The following is a 21219-nucleotide window of genomic DNA, read 5'->3' as shown; positions in this document are numbered from 1 at the left end:
TATTTCTCCTTTAAAAAAATCTGCTCTTTGACGTCTATTACTGGAACCGGATGGGGCATATACATTAATTAGTCTGTTGTTATAAAAAGTGCTCGCAATGCCCCTACTGTTCGGCAATTCTGTGACGTCAGTGATAATAATACCTTCCTTGGCAATAAAAGCTGTACCTAGTCCACAACCGGCTCCAGGATTAGTAATCACATTATAACCTGGTATGCAATCAAGTCCGACCTCTGTTACTTCTTGGACAAATAAAATGTCTACATCAGCTGCATATAAAAAGTCCTTTAAATGTTGTAATTTACAAGCGCTACGTATCTTATTAATATTTAGAGTAGCAAGTCGATAGGCCTGTGGCTGAATTGTGGGTGACTAAACAAAAGCAATGCCTAAAATCCGTCCAATATCAATCATAAATAGCGCTGGAAAAGCAAACCACGTCGAAAATGCACTGTGCAAGCAATTTAAAAACATCTATGGACAGTCACTGTAAAGGCAGAGTTAAAAATATTCTCCGTTTGAAAATGGATCAGTCGCGAGTTCTTTTTGCACAGTAGATTCTGTCGAGGCGTTACCTTTCTCATTAACATCGTCGTCCTTGGGGACCGAAGTTATGGCTGTCACCGTTTCTGAAGTATCCATACTGTCTACTTCGACATTGGATTCTGTATCGTCTGCCCAACTAGTTGGCTGTGGGCCTGTCGAGGTGGTTATTGACGCTTCAACAGGATAGAGGTCGATCATGTGGTTATCACGGTCGGCTCGAAGTGTAGCTGACTGTTCGGGGTTCAGAGGTAGAGCATCTGAGACATTGTCAAGGACTGATGGTAAACTAGCTGAGGGATGATCATGGTTTGTGCTATCAGATGCTTTTGCACTGATTTGTTCACCGATCTGTTTAGCCTTTTCGCGCAGAACCGGTGCACTCAGTTCGGCATCCTGGCGGGCAACTCTCCGTTTTTTAGTTTTTCTGGGAGATGCACACTTTTGTGGGCTTTTATCATCACCTGCTTGAGATTCCCCCCGTGGAGTAGCATCGGCCGGTGGAGACGCAGCCGTTTGCAACGCAGATGCCCGTTCTTCGGTGACTACGATAGACGTCGATATTTCTGCTGGTTTAGGTTGACTCTGATCAGGCGTTTCAGCAGTCTCTATTCGTCTCACAGTCGCAGGCAGTTAAGTGGTTTCACTAACTTGTGGGACCGTGGGTGTAGCCGAAAGCCCACGCGCCACGGCCACATACGTTACAGACAGTGTTGTCATTGAGGGGGGCGTGGCAGCCCCGCCGATAGGCAGCTGCGCCACTCGCCTCTGCATGCATTCGGCTTGCACGTGACCTGTCGAGTTGCATGCTGCACATGTTCGAGGCTGGTCATCGTACATTACTATCGCACGATACCCGCAAACGTGAACATAAGACGGGATGTGCTTCTGCAGCTCGATTCTTAATTGCCGCACCCCGTTAAGAACTGGGAATTTATGTGCACTAGACCAGCGTTCCGCAATATTGCTTATGATTTTACCGTAAAGACAAAGCACTGCGTTTATCTGTTCACTGGTTATTTTATATGGAAGTTCAAAAATTCGAACAGTCAGTATTCCTAGGCCGGCATGCGAAACAACAACTTCTCCCACATTTCCATCGCTATGTTTAAACGTTAGGATACCACCACAAGATGCAACAATTTTCTCGCACATGTCGGATCTCGATAATTTAACGAAAACGGTGCTACTGACAATCGAAAGATGTCCTGGCGACTGACAGAGACGTAGGCAAAGTTTAAAGTTGCTATTTCCATTACATCACGTTAATCAGAAAAACGGTAATTTACATCTGCAGCGGAACAAAATTCCGTTCCGCCCAGCGTGGGGCTCCAACCCACGACCCTGAAATTAAGAGTCTCATGCTGTACCGACTGAGCTAGCCGGGCTGCCTCGGTGAATACCTAGCGGGTAGCACGTCACACAGTACTCGTTTGGGTTGGGTGGTCCCATACAGAATCTCTCCATGCTGCCTAATGTCTTCCTAACGTCACACTCGTCACGTACTTCACTTTTATTTCATAATCATTTCTGAGAGGTAAAGGAATTGCATGACAACCTGCAGAGCTAGTGGCGTCAAAATTAACACTCATACTTGATGTGACTCAAAAGCCGAACGAGTTACTTTCCGACGTTGTTTTAGATGTGCAAGTGCCAGCCAAAACTCGCAGTGACGGCACTCTGCCGACCATTTCGCTAGTTAACACCGGACTTGTTGTGTGTGTTTCAAGCTCAAGAGCATCTCCAAGCAGAAAATGGTCAACAGCAACATTCAGACGGTTTCGTACTGCTGAATTGCTACATTAAAACGGTATGTATCTTTTTCAGAACTGGAAAAACACGACCGTGACAGCATTCGAACCTGTAATCTTCAGATCCGAAGTCCGACGCCTTATCCATTAGGCCACACGGTCCCTGACGACCAAGTATAACTTGTATACGACTCATCTCGAAACGCTCACACCCCTGAGAATTTGTGTTTTCGTTCTACACAGCTGCTACCCCTTGCTCTTTCCCACCCATTCGTTACATTTAACCTCTTACGAGACCGACCAACTATAGACTGGGAAACAAGAACACAAACTTTGTGCATTCGGAATCGAAGGGAGGGCGTCCCTCGCCGCATTTGCTACGATGGCCATTTGCTACTTCTGCAGAAGCGGCGGCGGCGACGACGATGACGACGACGACGACGACGACAACGACGACGACGACGACGACGACGACGACCGCGAGAAGCTCTGAGATATGTGAGAAATGCATCTATAAAATGTAATTCAGACTGCCTCGTCCCACCTTATGCTGTACCGCTTTGGCAAATGCTTTATCTGCGCCATTCGCCTTAATCACATCTTAATAAAACGCGTTTCGCTAACTGTTCGTCATCACAGATACTGTTTGCTATACGGCCACGTCGCGCAACTGATTTCCAAAATTCGTCTTCCTCCTGTGAGGATGGAACTCACGACCCTGGTTTACTAGACCAGTGCTCTACCACTTTTTTCTTTTTTTTTTTTTTGTATTCGCCTTAATCACGTCTGAGAGTAATTCTTAATAAAACGCCTGTCGCTAATTGTTCGTCATCACAGATACTGTTTGCTATACGGCCACGATGGGCAACTGATTTCCAAAATTCGTCTTCCTCCTGTGAGGATGGAACCCACGATCCCTGGTTTACTAGACCAGTGCTCTACCACTTTTTTTTTAATACTGGGTGAGAGCCAGGTATCCTAGCCACTTTTTTTTTATTGACCCCTGGTTTACAAGACCAGTGCTCTGCCCCGTTTTTTCTTTTTTTTACCATTATTTTGTGTCGTTTTCGTCTGCCATTGTTTGAAAGTTAGGGGTGACAATCAGATTCAGGCCTACGGAAACAAAGCGGGCAGGGGTCGAAACCCGAGGCCTGGCCACGATGATTCCACCGTCCTCTTTCCGAATGGCACCTGTACAACGGCGTCGTAATTTCCCCTACTGTCTTGGTTCTTGGTCTTACGTTTGTTTCTCATGTTCGCCCTAAAGGTCCACGTAAACTTCAGTCCAGGTGTAGAGAAGAATTTTACATAAAGGCGGCAAAACCAGCTACAGTGTAAAAGAAATCGGCTCACACAGGTGACCTTAGCCAACACCCTCCCTTTCAAATGTCAGGCTAAGCATATTTGCAAAATCTTTAAGGAGTCCTGGCAAGCGCAATCGGTTCCAGTAAGCAGTAACGATGTACTGCCGAAACGTTAGGTGTTCATCCTCTTCATGACAACTATTGACAAAATGTACGAAGTGTCCAAGCAACCACATAACGGTATTGAGCTTCGTTCGCGGATAGAAGGAAGAATCGGGCCGTACGATGATGTCAATGGTATAAGCGGTTTCGGCAGTCCTAGTGACAAAAGCCAGTTGTTTCCTGAGCCAAAGCCAATTAGCAAGGTGCCCACTGCAGGTGAATCGATGCCTAAGTGTGTCCAGGAGACCACACCGAGTGCAGTTGTCCGTGTCAGAAAGACCAATACGGTGCAGTCGTACGTTGGTGGGGACCAAATTATTAATTACCCTATACCATGTGGACGCCACAGCCATTGAGTGGATCGGCAGACTAACATTCTTCCAGACGTTCCTCCAGGACACTGATGGAGACGCCAGTTCGATTGGATTGGGACCGGCCAGCCCCTCACAACGGGCAATCAAGCTCTTGGTCGTTGGCACCGGTCGTCGCAAGAAGACGTCACCGAGGTAACTAACCGCAATATAAAATTCCCGGACGTGTTTCAACTTAAAATTGAGGCGACCGACGTCGACAGGTGGAGCAAGGCTCTTCGGACGCAGAACAGTAAAAATTCTGGATGTAATTGAAGTCACTTCTTGCGTAACAATGAGAGTCGTACGGCGGACGTACAAGGCAGATGCCTTGCGAGTAATGTCAGTGAGGCCCAAGCCTCCGGAGATACGCGGTTTCGTCATAACCTCGTAACGCAACTTGAATAGATGACCCTTCCATATAAACCTGCTAGACAATTGGCGCAACCTTTTCGCCACCATTATGGGAAGTGGGATCAGCTGAGCAACATAATAGGCTTTACATAACACGTACGTGTCTAAAATTCTGACTTTTTGCAAAATGGCCGCAGAGCGCTGCTCATGGACCATCAGAGCCCCCTGTATCTTCTCGGTGACAGATTTCCAATTAAGAGCCGCCATTTTTATGGGACACCGATCAATGCTAATCCCCAATGAGGTATGGCGATCGACAAAAGTGGCCCAAGGGACATCAGCATCGCGAAACCCTCGAATATTAAGGAACTTACATTTACCCTGATTGAGACGCGCTCCAGAGACAACAGTATGCATCAACTGCCCCTTTCAACAATGTGATATCATCACGTTGACGGAGGAGAACAACGACATCGTCCGCGTACGCCTTAACAGTGAGCTTCCCACCAGAGAGGGTCATACCCTGAAGCTTGAAAGCAAGAGTCCGAAGCAGCGGTTCCAGGGACAATATGAATAGAGACATAGAGAGCGGAATACCCTGAGGTACCCCTCGGCGGATAGCAATGGGCGGCGTCAGCTGCCCATTGACTGACACCCGAGCAGTTATTCCCCTATACAAATTACCAAGAACACCACGTGATGAAGCGTTAAAACCTATTGTATCTAAAACACGATTTAAAAACACATGACTGACGTGATCAAAAGCCTTGTAAAAATCGAGGAAAGCGAAGGCACAATGAACGTTTGTAACCGCCGCAACCGAGACAACATCCCGATATTCGGCTACTGGGGTCAGAATAGATCTACCAGGAAAACAACATTGATGTGCACCAATCACACCCCGAAGCAGAGAAGACAATCGACTATTGAGCGCTCTAGCAGCTGTCTTGTAATCAAAGTTCAGCAATGTGAGCGGACGAAGATTGGCAGCAGATAAACGACCAGTGGACTCCGGAATTAAAACAATTTTCCCTACTTTAAAATCGGCTGGCACATCCATCCCCCTGACAATCTCATTTAAAATCTGCGTAAAAGTGCCACCCAAAAGAGGCCAAAAACGGAGATAAAATTCTTTAGGCAGGCCGTCTGGACCCGGCGATTTACCGGACGGAGAGCGAGGAATAAAATAGAAAACATCATCTACCTGGAACTCCCGGAGAAAGTCGCCGTTCGCGTCAGGCGTGATCGTCGCAGGAAGATCCTCAAGGACATCATCAGAAAGTGACGCACCAGAATCATCGGCAGAATAGAGACTAGCGTAATACTGATGAAGAGCATGCGTCATATCCTCCTGTGCAATAAGCTGTCGTCCATCATCCACCATAAGAGAAGAGATGAAGGTGCGACGACGTCGAGTCTGATGCCGCAGCAGGTGGTACAAAGAAGTCAGTTCACCTTCAACAAGAGAGTGAGATTTCGACTTTACTCGCAGACCATCCAACTGTCGTCGTTTGAGGGTCAAGAGCTTGGCTTTAATACGACGAACATCATGGATCCGCAGAGGAGAAGGACCCGCCGCGTCATACAGTTCACGCAGGACAGAGTAGTAAAATTCATACGTGTTCTTAAAATCACGCGCCCTTGCGGCACAGTAAAAAATCAAAGACTGACGAATCTTGGGCTTGGCAAACGCAGTCCACCAAACGAGCAAGGAGGGGTAACGCGGGACAGAGCGAAGACATCGCTCCCACACTGCACTTACAACTTCGTCAATGGCACTGTCGGCAAGGTGGGAAACATTTAACATCCACTGGGAACGATAAAGTTTTGCTGGTTGGTGACTAAGATTTACAGTTGCAGTAAAAGCACAATGGTCAGAAAAACTAGTAGGAATAACATCGACAGAAAGAATGTTATAACATAAAAAATCAGAGAAGTAGAATCTGACGAGTCTACTGCATGAGGACGCGGTAAAATACGTAAATTTCACCAGGGTTGGATATTTGTGTTCCCAAACATCACGCAGGTGCATGGTACGAACCAAGTCATGTAAATCTCGGCAATAATTAAAATTGGGGGACTGGTCTTCAGGGCGTAAAACACAATTAAAATCGCCTCCGAGCAGGAGACTCCGAGGACTCTTGCGCAAAAGATAAATAAGCTCTTCCTTATAAAAGCGCGATCGAGCCACAGTGCGACACGAACCAGAGGGGGCATACAAAACAACTAGGCAGAGATCAAAAAGACGACAACCAATCCCACGGCCAGAGTCAAGGAATTCAATGTCAGTAAAAGGAATACCTTCTCGAAAGAAAAGAGCAGTTCCTGTTGAATTATCCGGTGCGACATTAAAAACAGTTTGAAATCCAGGTAGAGAGAGATCAGAAAACAATACTTCCTGCAAAAATACTACGTCCGCACAGGAGTCGTAGAGAAACTGCCGCAAAGAGGCAATGCGAACGTCGGACTCAATACGGTTAACATTAAAGGTAAGAAAGGTGTATGCTTGAACAATGGAGAGAAAATCGAGAGAGGAAATCACCTACACCGACGCATCAACATCACAGTCCATAGCAGGGGAGACGGAGGCATACGAGGGAAGGGGACTGCTACCCCCTTCCGCGGATCCCTTACGTTTCGGTTTTTTACGAACAGCATTGACGTTCGGCTGAACGCGCAACTTGCGTCGGCTGACGGGCAAGGAAGCGGCAGCAGCCGGTGACGTAGGAGGGTCAAGTTCTGTATCCGACACCACCCGCGCCGGTCCACAGTCAGGGTCCGGAGGCGCGGGGGAAACATCCGACGAAACGGACTGGTCTACACCAATACTAGCTTCCGGCAAACATGGACTACACGGAGGCGAAACGTGAGCAGGAAGCTCCGAAGCTGCTAAGTTGGAAGGAGGCGGAGCAGCTCCGCTGGCAGAGGTATGGGGCAGCGAAGCAGGAAGTTGTTGCGGCTCAACTTGTCGTGACAACGAAGTCGGTTCGGAAGGAGGCGCCAACAGGCCCGACCGACGAGCCGACTCGAGAGAAGCCGCGTCGGAAGCCGGAGGGGCGTCAGCAGCCGCTACCGGAACAGCTACTTCAGGGGAACAGGGTGCATCTACACTACTCTGTGGCTCGGAGGATGTCGGTCTCTCGGATTGGGGCATCTCGGGGAGATCCTCATCCGTACTATTTCCATCTTGTGCGCGACGCCGTTTATTATTCAAAAGCGGCACACCCACCTGAGGAACCGACGGAACAACATCAGATTTGGCACGTAAAGGAGGAAATTCTGTGTCAGGGGCGTGCAAAACCTGCGACTGGGCGCTACTACCACTGGACTGTTCGACACCAAGAGCAGAACCACCTGCAACGAGGTCAGCGACCGTTAACTTGCGACGCTGTTCGAGAGAATTTTTTAACACAAAAACCCTCCGCGGACAGTCGGTACGCACGTGGCCACTCTCATTACACAAGAAACAGGTGCCAACCTGACCACTATATGTTACATGGACACGATATCCACCGATCTGCAGGTGCGAGGGAATATTCTGCTTCACGTGCATTTCGACGGAACGAATACCACTGCAACACTGCAGACGATGTTGGCTGGACCAGCGTTCAAGGCGAATACTCTTAACATCACCATACTTGAGTAAACCCCCCTTAAGATACACATTATCCACCTCCGGCGGAAGGTTGTAAACACGAACACTGGTGTACGTAATGGAAGCATTTGAAAGCAGTACGGTACTGACAGAATCATCCCGATGCCGAAAGAGAACCTGATGACCAAATTTGGAAATAAATTTATCAACCTGAAGGGGGTCCATAAATTTAACAAAGAAAACATAGAGTTCTGTATCACAATATGCAGTGTGCACCTGATCCGAATTAATGCCAAAGGTATCTACTAACCAATCATGAATCTCAAGGGAACTAGGTTGCACATGGCGGGTGGACTTGTCGAAAGCAAAACTAACTGTAGCCTGACGAGGAATAACCTGAGACGACATTTTCAAAAACTACGCGGTCTAAACCGCTAAACAAAAACACTGAAATACACACAGAAAGTAACACAAGGAACGAAACAGCGACGGAGAAAAATTTACAAAAGGTACAACACTACACGTAAACAAACGATATCCCACTATACGTAACGCAACGGCGGAGCGGAAGACTAGGCACGTCCACACTGCACGGCGTCTGAAGCGGAACTGACCACTGAGCTAAAGAGGCGCGGCCTAGCAGTACTCTTGCGTACTTCGGCCTTACGGTCGCCTGCATCATCAGACTTCAGCTGACAACACTTCATATTAGCTTCTAATATTTGCAGCTATGGCGACCCATTACAGCTTGGCTACACATCTGACACGTAACCGATGTGCTCTTCAAACAACATCACTTGCATTTCAGAACATGTCTTTCACACATGTCTACAAAATCACCTTCACCTTCAAATACAGTTTCCTTGCGACTGACAGAGACGTAGGCAAAGTTTAAAGTTGCTATTTACATTACATCACGTTAATCAGAAAATCGGTAATTTACATCTGCAGCAGAACAAAATTCCGTTCCGCCCAGCGTTGGGCTCGAACCCACAACCCTGGGATTAAGAGTCTCACGCTCTACCGACTGAGCTAGCCAGATGCCTCGGTTAATATCTGCCAGGTAGCACGTCACACAGTCATCGTTTGGGTTGGGTGGTCCCATACAGAATCTCTCAATGCTGCCTAATGTTTTCCTAACGTCACGCTCGTCACGTACTTCACTTTTATTTCCTAATCATTTCTGAGAGGTAAAGGAATTGCATGACAACATGCTGAGCTAGTGGCGTCAAAATTAACACACATACTTGATGTGACTCAAAAGCCGAACGAGTTACTTTCCGACGTTGTTTTAGATTTGCAAGCGCCAGTCAAAACTCGCGGTGACGGCACTGTGCCGCCCCTTTCGCTAGTTAACACCGTTCTTGTTGTGTGCGTTTCAAGCTCAAGTGCAACTCCAAGCAAAAAATGCTCAACAGCAACATTCAGACGGTATCGTACTGCTCAATTGCTACATTAAAACGGTATGTTTCTTTTTCAGAACTGGAAAAACCCGAGAGTGACAGCATTCGAACCTGTAATCTTCAGATCCGAAGTCCGACGCCTGAACCATTAGGCCACACGGTCACTGACGACCAACTATAACCTGTATACGACTCATCTCGAAACGCTCACACCCCTGCGAATTGAATTTTCGTTCTACACAGCCGCTGCCCCTTGCTCTTTCCCACCCATTCGTTACATTCAACCTCTTACGAGACCGACCAAATATAGACTGGGAAACAAGACCACACACTTTGTGCATTCGGAATCGAAGGCAGGGCGTCCCTCGCCGCATTTGCTACGATGGCCATTTGCTACTTCTGCAGAAGCGGCGGCGGCGGCGGCGGCGACGACGACGACGACGACGACGACCGCCAGAGGCTCTGAGATATGTGAGAAATACATCTATAAAATGTAATTCAGACTTCCTCGTCCCACCTTATGCTGTACCGCTTTAGCAAATGCTTTATCTGCGCCATTCGCCTTAATCACATCTGAGAGTAATTCTTAAAAAAACGCCTGTCGCTAATTGTTCGTCATCACAGATACTGTTTGCTATACGGCCACAACGCGAAACTGATTTACAAAACTCGTCTTCCTCCTCTGAGGATGGAACTTACCACCCCTGGTTTACTACACCAGTTCACTACCACTGAGCTAAAGAGGAGCGGCCTAGCTGTACTCTTGCGTACTTCGGCCTTACGCTCGCCTGCATCATCAGACTTCAGCTGACAACACTTCATATTAGCTTCTAATATTTGCAGCTATGGCGACCCATTACTGCTTGGCTACACATCTGACACTTAACCGATGTGCTCTCCAAACAACAACACTTGCATTTCAGAACATGTCTTTCACACATGTCTACAAAATCACCTTCACGTTCAAATACAGTTTCCTTGGGACTGACAGAGACGTAGGCAAAGTTTAAAATTGCTATTTACATTATATCACGTTAATCAGAAAACGGTAATTTACATCTGCAGCGGAACAAAATTCCGTTCCGCCCAGCTTGGGTCTCGAACCCACAACACTGGGATTAAGAGTCTGACGCTCTACCGACTGAGCTAGCCGGCTGCCTCGGTTAATACCTGCCAGGTAGCACGCCACACAGTACTCGTTTGGGTTGGGTGGTCCCATACAGATTCTCTCCATGCTGCCTAATGTTTTCCTAACGTCACACTCGTCACGTACTTAACTTTTATTTCATAATCATTTCTGAGAGGTAAACTAATTGCATGACAACATGCAGAGCTAGTGGCGTCAAAATTAACACACATACTTGATGTGACTCAAAAGCCGAACGATTTACTTTCCGCCGTTGCTTTAGATGTGCAAGTGCCAGTCAAAACTCGCGGTGACGGCACCCTGCCGACCATTTCGCTAGTTAACACCGGTCTTGTTGTGTGTGTTTCAAGCTCAAGAGCAACTCCAAGCAAAAAATGGTCAACAGCAACATTCAGACGGTTTCTTACTGCTCAATTGCTACATTAAAACGGTATGTTTCTTTTTCAGAACTGGAAAAACACGAGCGTGACAGCATTCGAACATGTAATCTTCAGATCCGAAGTCCGACGCCTTATCCATTCGGCCACACGGTCACTGACGACCAACTATAACTTGTATACGACTCATCTCGTAACGCTCACACCCTGAGGAATTGTGGTTTCGTTCTGCACAGCCGCTGCCCCTTGCTCTTTCCCACCCATTCGTTACATTCAACCTCTTACGAGACCGACCAGATATAGACTGGGAAACAAGACCACACACTTTGTGCATTCGGAATCGAAGGCAGGGCGTCCCTCGCCGCATTTGCTACGATGGCCATTTGTTACTTCTGCAGACGCGGCGGCGACGACGACGACGACCGCGAGAGGCTCTGAGATATGTGAGAAATACATCTATAAAATGTAATTCTGATTGCCTCGTCCCACCTTATGCTTTACCGCTTTGGCAAATGCTTTATCTAAAGCATAAGGTGGGACGAGGCAGTCAGAATTACATTTTATGCTTTACCGCATTGGCAAATGCTTTATCTGTCTGACGTGGATCTGTCTGGCGTGGGACCTGTCATTTCGCGGTGCGTTTTTTTTTTGGCGTGGGCCAGTCCTCGCCGGCGCCCCGTAAGGCACAGAGGTTCGCACTGGGGCGTATCGCTTCCAGTCGGACGTGCCCACAGGGGAAGTGATGCGTCATATATAGCCTCTCCTTCTCAAGTTGCTCTTTCCGCCTTCAAGTGGTGCCGGACGTTAAGCTTGGCATTTCTCGGGCTTGCCGGGGTGTGCCTTGCGACAAAAGGAAGAGCTGCCACCCAACCCGATGCGAAAGCGAAGGGTGCGTGGCACAGGGGGAGCTGTGTCGAGAGACGAACATCTGTCCCTTTAGTTCGCAGGGCCCAGACCAGCAGGAGCTCTGCATGCCGGCGACTTCGTTCGTCGGCGTGGGATCGCGGCGCGAGTCGGCAAGGGCGCTTCGCCGCGCCCCTGGGTAACCGGGGCGTGTTCTGCCAAACCCAGGAGGTGGTGACACCGCCTGGGCCCGGTTAACTGGGTCCAGACCGCCGAACGTCTGGGGGACCGGCCCGCCACCTGAGTAGGAGTGGGTCCTTGGCCGAAAGGTGGAAACTCGTGCTAGTAGGCAGCGAAGGGCGAGAGGTGCATCCGCCTCTCCAGAGTGCGGGGTGCAGTTGCCGAGGAGCGTCGCGTGGAATCACCGATGACGGAGCCATCGATGGGGACCAGTGCGCTGGCAACGGCGCGCTGAACCCGGCAGTTCGAGAGGGCCCTTGACCTTGGGGCGAGGTCGGTGGGCGAGCTGCAAGAAGTCCCCCCCCCCCCCCCCCCCCCCCATGCCAGAGGAGCCGGTCCAGGGTAAGAGACGGGCTCCCACCTTTTTTTTATATCACTCGTAAATCATGGCGACGGCAGTTATGAGTGATTTGAGTGCGCCTCAACGTGCGTCTACTGCGCCTGATCCCTCTCCTCAGGACGAGCTGGGACAGGTCGAGAATGAGACAGTTATGCAAAGGCTTGCCAGAATAACTACGCTCATGGAGCAATCTGTAAAAAATGGCAAGATCAGCCAAGCCGGAATGTCAGCCATTAAAAATGAATTGGCAGCTTGGGCCATCGTCCATGCAAAACTAGAAGGAAGGCTAGAAGAACTAGTAAAAGAAAACAACAGACTAAGAAAGCGGCCAGTGAAAACTTGGGCGGCAGTGGCAGCGCAAGCTCCCACCAAGCCCAACACCACCAGAGAGACTATAGACAAAGTAACTAAGAGGCCAGATACGGCAGTCTTTTTGAGAACACTTCCTGGACAAGACACAAGCATAAAGAAAATACAGGAGTTATTCACGAAAACCGTGGACCCTGTGAAGGAAAAAATAAAGATAAAGAGAATCAAACCGAGTAGGAATTCAGTCATCGTAGAAGTTGCCTCGGAAGAGCATAAAGAAAAGCTGTTGAAGAACCAAAAGCTGAACTCAGTGGTGAAATGTGAGCCACCAAGAAAAATAAATCCTCTCGTCATACTTTATGACGCGCCATCTATTATGATGTACGAAGAGCTGTCAGAGACAATCAGGGCACAAAATTTTGAGCACTTAAGCGTTGAAGAATTTAATAATTGTTTTAAACTTAGATTTAAAACGAGTCCACGAGGTCGTGATGTTGTACATCATGTCGCTGAAGTGACAGCACAGATGTGGAAGAATATCACAACAATGGGCAGGATCTATGTTGGCTTCCATGCCATCAACACTAGAGACTATGTCGTGGTACCTCGTTGCCACAACTGTGGTGACCTGGACCACATTCTCAGGCTGTGCACCAGGGAGCCGACGTGCACCAAGTGCGGAGAAAGTGGCCATAATCGCAAGGTCTGTAAAGGTACACAAATCTGCATACCATGCAAAAGCAGAGGGAAGAAGTCTTGTGGAGCCGTAGGTCGGAATTGCCCAAAATACAGAATGTTGGAACAAAAATTAATCTCCAGAACTGATTATGGCTGAACTCGGCATACCGAACAGGATGCCGAAGCATAAGTCCCCGAGCAAGAGGAGGAGGGACGCTATGAGGGCAAGTAAATTCAAGTTATTTCTGAGGTCACTTACGGGCGCCGAAAAAACTGAAACAACAGATATAGCCATTCAAACTGAGCCCCAAAGGGTGAACATAGCAATACAAACAGATCTCCCTATAGCAGCAGCTCCCTCCTCTGAAAGCCGGGGAGCAGAGCCGATAAAACATCAGAAACGGCAAGGGCATCCTGCGGCCATAACAGTCTCTGGAGAGAAACAGAACAAGCATGAGAAACCGATTCAAGAAAATGAAGTAACTAGCTCCAGCATAAATTCTACCGAACAGAGTACTCCAGTGGTCAGATTGCCACCTGTGGATCCTGTGAGGGTCTACCCTAATTTGGAATATACTATGCAGCTAGCAAGACTTGAACAGCCGGCTACCCTGACCACAGCCCTGAGACATGTGGTTCGTGTAGGACATGAAGAAGGAAGAAGGGTAACCTTCTCGGTGATGGAGGCTGTTGACAGAATCCAACTAAAATCAGTGAATCTCCCCACCGACTTCGGAGCCCTGCGGGACCTGCTACGAAAAGTCTTCGAAAGGAGAGGGGAGAAATTCGACTTAGACGACATTTACGAGCAGGCAGTTCTAGCCAATGGAAGAATTGCATTTGACTGGTCTAAAACCTGGCCAAATGACCGCATACATACATACTTCCCTTGATGACAAAGTTTAACATAGGACAACTAAATACACATAACAGCCGACTCGTAATGCAGGAACTCCGAAGGGAGGTGGAGGAGAGGAGATTAGATGTGCTCTGTCTACAGGAGCCATACTCCCAAGCTGGAAAGGTCGCTTTTGCTGCCGCAACATGGCAGATAATTAGTAAAGGAGAAGTCCCGAAAGCGGCGATAATAATAACAAATAAGCTCCTGAGAGTCACCACGCTCTCTCAATTCACAACTACCCACTGCAACGTCGTGGAGTTGCATTCCCCAACTGGAATCGTCTTCATAATAAACATGTACTTTCTGTACAGTGATAATATTGAAACACACTTAGATCACCTAACGAAAGTGACCACGCCGTTGCGTTGAGAAAGTTGATAATTACAGCTGACATAAATGCCAAATCCCCCCTGTGGTACAGTGGCACACGAGATGCAAATGGTGAGAAGGTAGAAGAATATATTATGGCAACACAACTTGTGGTGGCTAATAGGCCGGGCAATCCTCCTACCTACACGGCGGGAGGAAGACAAGGGAGAAATATTGACGTAACTCTAACAACACCGAATGTTACAAACATACTCCAAAATTGGAAGGTAATAGGGAATGGCACCACAAGCGACCATAATTTAAAAACTTTCGCCATAGGGGATAGAGAGTGCCGCTGGGCCATGGGGTGGGAATTGCAATATAACTTTAATAGAGCAGATTGGGAGCGGCTAGCGAGGGAGTGCGAAATTCCTCCTTTACCGGGAGGGGACGCACAACAAGATATAGACGTAAACGACAGAACTGACGACATAGTGACCGCCATAACTAGAGCGGTGAGGGCCGCTGTACCAACCAGGAAGAGGGCCATGGCGGCCTCTCCGTCACCATGGACGCCTGAACTAGAGGAATTGCGTCAGTCTGTCAGAAGGCTAAGGAGGTACTACCAGCGCAGTGTCGTCTGGCAGGAGAAACAAAGATGGCAGTTGCGGTATAGTGAGGCCAAGCAACAGTTCCAAAAGGAACTACGCGAGGTCAGGATGCGGAGCTGGGAACGCTACGTGCTCAGTCAACTTGTGCTGGATCCATGGGGACTTCCCTACAAGTTAGTGAGGGAAAAGATCCGCTCTCCTATGGTGCTATCAACTGTCAGGCACGGGGGCGGGATGACGGAGTCCTGGCAGGAAACTGCTGGGGTCCTCCTCCAGTCCCTGTTGCCTGATGACTATGCGGACGGGGAAACTGAAGCACAGCGGCAACTGCGAGAGGAGGATCACGTGCAATATAACAACGATGCAGCGGTCTACCCCTTCTCGGAAGAGGAGGTGGCGGCACACATAAAATCTCTCAAAAGAGGGAAAGCTCCTGGGCCAGACGGAATTGTGGCGGAGGTGGTGCAATTCCTGGCCCCCTAGCTGGTTGCGCCATTAACGCATTTATATAATGAATGCCTAAGGCAACAACAGTTCCCAAGGAGATGGAAAAAGGCAAATGTTGTCATTATAAAGAAAGGGCAAGATAAAGATCCAGCGGAAGTGAAGTCATACAGGCCAATCTGCCTGTTGGACTTGCTTGGTAAAATATTAGAGAAGTTGCTGGCTGACAGGCTGGCGGCACACAGAGTTTTGTGCGGGATGAGCAGCAGGCAATTCGGTTTCAGGCTGGGGCGATCGGCATCTGATGCAATCGCCCTAGCAGCCGAGGTCTGCGGCTCAACCCCGCATAAATACGTGGTGGGCATCATGGTGGACATCAGTGGCGCCTTTGACAACCTGTGGTGGCCTTCGCTCTTCTCCTGCTTGTGGGAGAAAGAGTGTCCAGGGCCGCTATATGGTTGCCTGAGGAGCTATTGCGAGGAACGAGAGGTCTGGCTATCATCCTCTAGCGAGAGAGTTAGTAAGGTGATCACGAAAGGATGTCCCCAGGGATCGGTCCTTGGACCGCTTTTTTGGGACATCCATATGGAGCCTTTATTGGACAACCTACAACAATGCGAGGATGTGCTAGAGGTGATAGCCTATGCAGATGACCTCCTCCTGTTGGTCGATGGCCGGAGCCGAGATGACATTGAACCTAAGATAGAAAGGGCCATAGACTAACTTCAACAGTGGTGCCACACCACCAAAATGACAGTCTCACCAAGTAAGTCAACTTACTTACTGCTGAAAGGACAACTAACCAGGAACCCGACAGTTAGAATCGACAGTTCACCAGTATTACGAAGACGTGACACACGATACTTAGGAGTCATCATTGATGAGAAATGGAACTTCGGGAGGCACATTGAAACCGTAACCCAAAAGGCCCTACAAATTATAAATAATCTCATTTCCATAGGACATAAAAGATTTCACCTCCCTCCACACCTCATTAAACTATATCATAATAGTATCTTAACCTCAGTGGTGGGTTACGGCTCGGGAGTCTGGGCGCACAGACTCACGAGGGTTGTGCCTGCCATGGCAGTGAGAAGGGTGCAAAGAAGTATGATATTACGATCTGTGGGGGCTTATAGAACGTCTCCAGGGGGGGCCCTGTTAGTCATAATGGGGCTCTGCCCACTAGATATAAAGATAAGGGAGCAAACAGCCTGGTATTGGGCAAAAAAGGGGAATCAAGGCAAAATTGAAGACATTATGGGGGTGAGGGTGGCAAATAAGAGGGAAATTATGAGAAGGGGAGAAGAATTATGGCAGGGGACTTGGGAAACGGAGGAAACCGGACGTAGAACTTTTCAGTTCATTCCGGACGTGAGGGAACGCTTGCAAATGAAGTATTTTGAGCCAACAAGGGGATTGATCCACTTTCTCACTGGACATGGACCCTACCCGACATACCTATGTCGGTTTGGGAAGAAGGCAACGCCCGCGTGTGACTGTGGCGTTCCGGAAGGTACTCCTGAACATGTGATCTACGAGTGTCCTCTCTTCAATGATGTTGCAACCACACTCCGAGACAGACTACCAAACCAAGACACATACCAACTTCTAAGACGCGAAGATACCTTTCAACTGCTTAACACTCTGGCAAACGAGGTATCACGTAAGGTGTTGATGGAATATCTGAGGGACATGAATTAAAATAAACTCAGAAATATACACCGATTTCGTCTGGATCCCTGTTCCCATACCGCCTGGGCGCGGACTGGCCGACTTTCCACCATAGTTGGGATCCGCCGCGTGCAGGAATAGGGGGAGTAGGGGTCAACTCTACCAAAATGGAAAGCACCGGATTTGGCTCGAACCCACAACCCTGGGGTTAAAAATCTTACACTCTACCAACTTAGCTATCCGTCTGCCTCGGTTAATACCTGCCGGGTAGCAAGACACACATTACTCGTTTGGGTTGGGTGGTCCCATACAGAATCTCTCCATGCTGCCTAATGTTTTCCTAACGTCACACTCGTCACGTACTTCACTTTTATTTCATAATTATTTCTGAGAGGTAAAGGAATTGCATGACAACATGCAGAGCTAGTGGCGTCAAGATTAACACATATACTTGATGTGACTCAAAAGCCGAACGAGTTACTTTCCGACGTTGTTTTAGATGTGCAAGTGCCAGTCAAAACTCGCCGTGACGGCACCCTGCCGACCATTTCGATAGTTAACACCGGTCTTGTTGTGTGTGTTTCAAGCTCAAGAGCAACTCCAAGCAAAAAATGGTCAACAGCAACATTCAGACGGTTTCGTACTGCTCAATTGCTACATTAAAACGGTACGTTTCTTTTTCAGAACTGGAAAAACACGAGCGTGACAGCATTCGAACCAGTAATCATCAGATCCGAAGTCTGACGCCTGATCCATAGGCCACACGGTCACTGGCGACCAACTATAACTTGTATACGACTCCTCTCGAAACGCTCACACCCTGAGGAATTGTGTTTTCGTTCTGCATAGCCGCTGCCCCTTGCTCTTTCCCACCCATTCGTTACATTCAACCTCTTACGAGACCGACCAAATATAGACTGGGAAACAAGACCACACACTTTGTGCATTCAGAATCGAAGACAGGGCGTCCTTCGCCGCATTTGCTACGATGGCCATTTGCTACTTCAGCCGAAGCGGCGGCGCCGGCGACAACGACAACGACGACCGCGAGAATCTCTGAGATACGTGAGAAATACATCTATAAAATGTAATTCAGACTGCCTCGTCCCACCTTAGGCTGTACCGCTTTGGCAAATGCTTTATCTGCGCCATTCGCCTTAATCACATCTGAGAGTAATTCTTAATATAACGCCTGTCGCTAATTGTTCGTCATTACAGATACTGCTTGCTACACGACCACGACGCGAAACTGATTTCCAAAATTCGTCTTCCTCCTCTGAGGATGGAACTTACCACCCCTGGTTTACTACACCAGTGATCTACCACTGAGCTAAAGAGGCGCGGCCTATGGTACTCTTGCGTACTTCGGCCTTACGGTCGCCTGCATCATCAGACTTCAGCTGACAACACTTCATATTAGCTTCTAATTTTTGCAGCTATGTCGACAAATTACTGCTTGGCTACACATCTGACACGTAACCGATGTGCTCTCCAAACAACAACACTTGCATTTCAGAACATGTCTTTCACACATGTCTACAAAATCACCTTCACCTTCAAATACAGTTTCCTTGCGACTGACAGACACGTAGGCAAAGGTTAAAGTTGCTATTTACATTATATCACGTTAATCAGAAGAACGGTAATTTACATCTGCAGCGGAACAAAATTCCGTTCCGCCCAGCGTGGTGCTCGAACCCACAACCCTGGGAATAAACAGTCTCACGCTCTTCCGACTTAGCTAGCCGGCTGCCTCGATCAATACCTGCCGAGTAGCAAGTCACACAGTACTCGTTTGGGTTGGGTGGTCCCATACAGAATCTCTCCAGGCTGCCTAATCTTTTCCTAACGTCACACTCGTCACGTACTTCACTTTTATTTCATAATCATTTCTGAGAGGTAAAGGAATTGCATGACAACATGCAGAGCTAGTGGCGTCAAAATTAACACACATACTTGATGTGACTCAAAAGCTGAACGAGTTACTTTCCGACGTTGTTTCAGATGTGCAAGTGCCAGTCAAAACTCGCGGTGACGGCACCCTGCCGACCATTTCGCTAGTTAACACCGGTCTTGTTGTGTGTGTTTCAAGCTCAAGAGCAACTCCAAGCAAAAAATGGTCAACAGCAACATTCAGACGGTTTCGTACTGCTCAATTGCTACATTAAAACGGTATGTTTCTTTTTCAGAACTGGAAAAACACGAGCGTGACAGCATTCGAACCTGTAATCATCAGATCCGAAGTCCGACGCCTGATCCATTAGGCCACACTGTAACTGACAACCAACTATAACATGTATACGATTCATCTCGAAACGCTCACACCCTGAGGATTTGTGTTTTCGTTCTGCACAGCCGCTGCCCCTTGCTCTTTCCCACCCATTCGTTACATTCAACCTCTTATGAGACCGACCAAATATAGACTGGGAAACAAGACCACACGCTTCGAACTTTCGGAATCGAAGGCAGGGCGTCCCTCGCCGCATTTGCTATGATGGCCATTTGCTACTTCTGCAGAAGTGGCGGCGGCGACGACGACGACGACGACGACGACGACGACGACGACGACGACGACGACAGGCTCTGAGATATGTGAAAAACACATCTATAAAATGTAATTCAGACTGCCACGTCCCACCTTATGCTGTACCGCTTTGGCAAAGGCTTTATCTGCGCCATTCGCCTTAATCACATCTGAGAGTAATTCTTAATAAAACGCCTGTCGCTAATTGTTCGTCATCACAGATACTGTTTGCTATACGGCCACGACGCAAAACTGATTTCCAAAATTCGTCTTCCTCCTCTGAGGATGGAACTTACCACCCCTGATTTACTAAGCCAGTGCTCTACCACTGAGCTAAAGAGGCGCGGCCTAGCGGTACTCTTGCGTACTTCGGCCTTACGGTCGCCTGCATCATCAGCCTTCAGCTGACAACAATCCATATTGGCTTCTAATATTTGCAGAAATGGCGACCCATTACTGCTTGCTACACATCTGGTACGTAACCGATGTGCTCTCCAAACAACAACACTTGCATTTCAGAACATGTCTTTCACACATGTCTACAAAATCACCTTCACCTTCAAATACAGTTTCCTTGCGACTGACATAGACGTAGCCAAGTTTAAAGTTGCTATTTACATTATATCTCGTTAATCAGAAAAACGGTAATTTACATCTGCAGCGGAACAAAATTCCGTTCCGAACAGCGTGGGGCCGAAACCACAACCCTGGGGTTAAAAATTTTACACTCTACCAACTTAGCTACCCGTCTGCCTCGGTTAATACCTGCCGGGTAGCAAGACACACATTACTCGTTTGGGTTGGGTGGTCCCATACAGAATCTCTCCATGCTGCCTAATGTTTTCCTAACGTCACACTCGTCACGTACTTCATTTTTATTTCATAATCATTTCTGAGAGGTAAAGGAATTGCATGAAAACATGCAGAGCTAGTGGCATCAAATTAACACACATACTTGAAGTGAGTCAAAAGCCGAACGAGTTACTTTCCGACGTTGTTTTAGATGTGCAAGTGCCAGTCAAAACTCGCGGTGACGGCACCCTGCCGACCATTTCGCTAGTTAACACCGGTCTTGTTGTGTGTGTTTCATGCTCAAGAGCAACTCCAAGCAAAAAATGGTCAACAGCAACATTCAGACGGTTTCGTACTGCTCAATTGCTACATTAAAACGGTATGTTTCTTTTTCAGAACTGGAAAAACACAAGCTTGACAGCATTCGAACCTGTAATCTTCAGATCCGAAGTCCGACGCCTGATACATTACGCCACACGGTCACTGACGACCAACTATAACTTGTATATGACTCATCTCGAAACGCTCACACCCCTGAGGAATTGTGTTTTCGTTCTGCACAGCCGCT

The 21219-nt window shown here is 48.0% G+C and overlaps 3 non-coding genes across 3 annotated transcripts; all 3 read right to left on the bottom strand.

Moving 5' to 3' along the window:
- Positions 1-1858: 1858 nt before the first annotated feature.
- On the bottom strand, positions 1859-1931 carry Trnak-cuu (transfer RNA lysine (anticodon CUU)). The gene has a single exon. It is a non-coding gene; the product is annotated as a tRNA-Lys (tRNA).
- A 452-nt stretch (positions 1932-2383) lies between these two features.
- Positions 2384-2456, bottom strand: Trnar-ucg (transfer RNA arginine (anticodon UCG)). The gene has a single exon. It is a non-coding gene; the product is annotated as a tRNA-Arg (tRNA).
- Positions 2457-9028: 6572 nt separating this feature from the next.
- On the bottom strand, positions 9029-9101 carry Trnak-cuu (transfer RNA lysine (anticodon CUU)). Its single transcript has one exon. It is a non-coding gene; the product is annotated as a tRNA-Lys (tRNA).
- Between the last annotated feature and the right edge of the window lie 12118 nt (positions 9102-21219).

This window comes from Schistocerca gregaria, chromosome 8, assembly GCF_023897955.1.
Source record: "Schistocerca gregaria isolate iqSchGreg1 chromosome 8, iqSchGreg1.2, whole genome shotgun sequence".
Lineage (NCBI taxonomy): Eukaryota > Metazoa > Arthropoda > Insecta > Orthoptera > Acrididae > Schistocerca > Schistocerca gregaria.
The sequence above is the reverse complement of the archived record's forward strand: the minus strand, read 5'-3'. Positions and strand labels throughout refer to the sequence as shown.